Below are 360 nucleotides of genomic sequence, written 5' to 3'. Positions count from 1 at the left end.
CTTGGCTGAGGAAACTAAAACTATAACCTCCTCTGCAAGCAATCAAAAGTAGCAAACAGAAAGAGCCCATGTGACTTGTGGTTTAGGTGCATGTTACATAAATCACTTCTCGCAGATCGCCAACATTACTGAATGGTTTTTTTAAGCTCATGGGAGAGCTAGGAGATGCGTTTTGCAATTAAAGAAATCTGCTTGTTTTTCCACTCCTGCATACAAGCAGAACTCACATCATGTAGTTTTTATGTTCTATGATGGTTTGTGTTTAAAAGACCATCTTGCTTAAAAAATGTCCCTGAATTTGACATATTCATTCTTACATTTGCTCCATGTCCCTTCATATCCCTCAAATTATCATTGACA

The sequence above is a fragment of the Gopherus flavomarginatus genome, chromosome 10 (assembly GCF_025201925.1).
Source record: "Gopherus flavomarginatus isolate rGopFla2 chromosome 10, rGopFla2.mat.asm, whole genome shotgun sequence".
NCBI lineage: Eukaryota > Metazoa > Chordata > Testudines > Testudinidae > Gopherus > Gopherus flavomarginatus.
The sequence above is the reverse complement of the archived record's forward strand: the minus strand, read 5'-3'. Positions refer to the sequence as shown.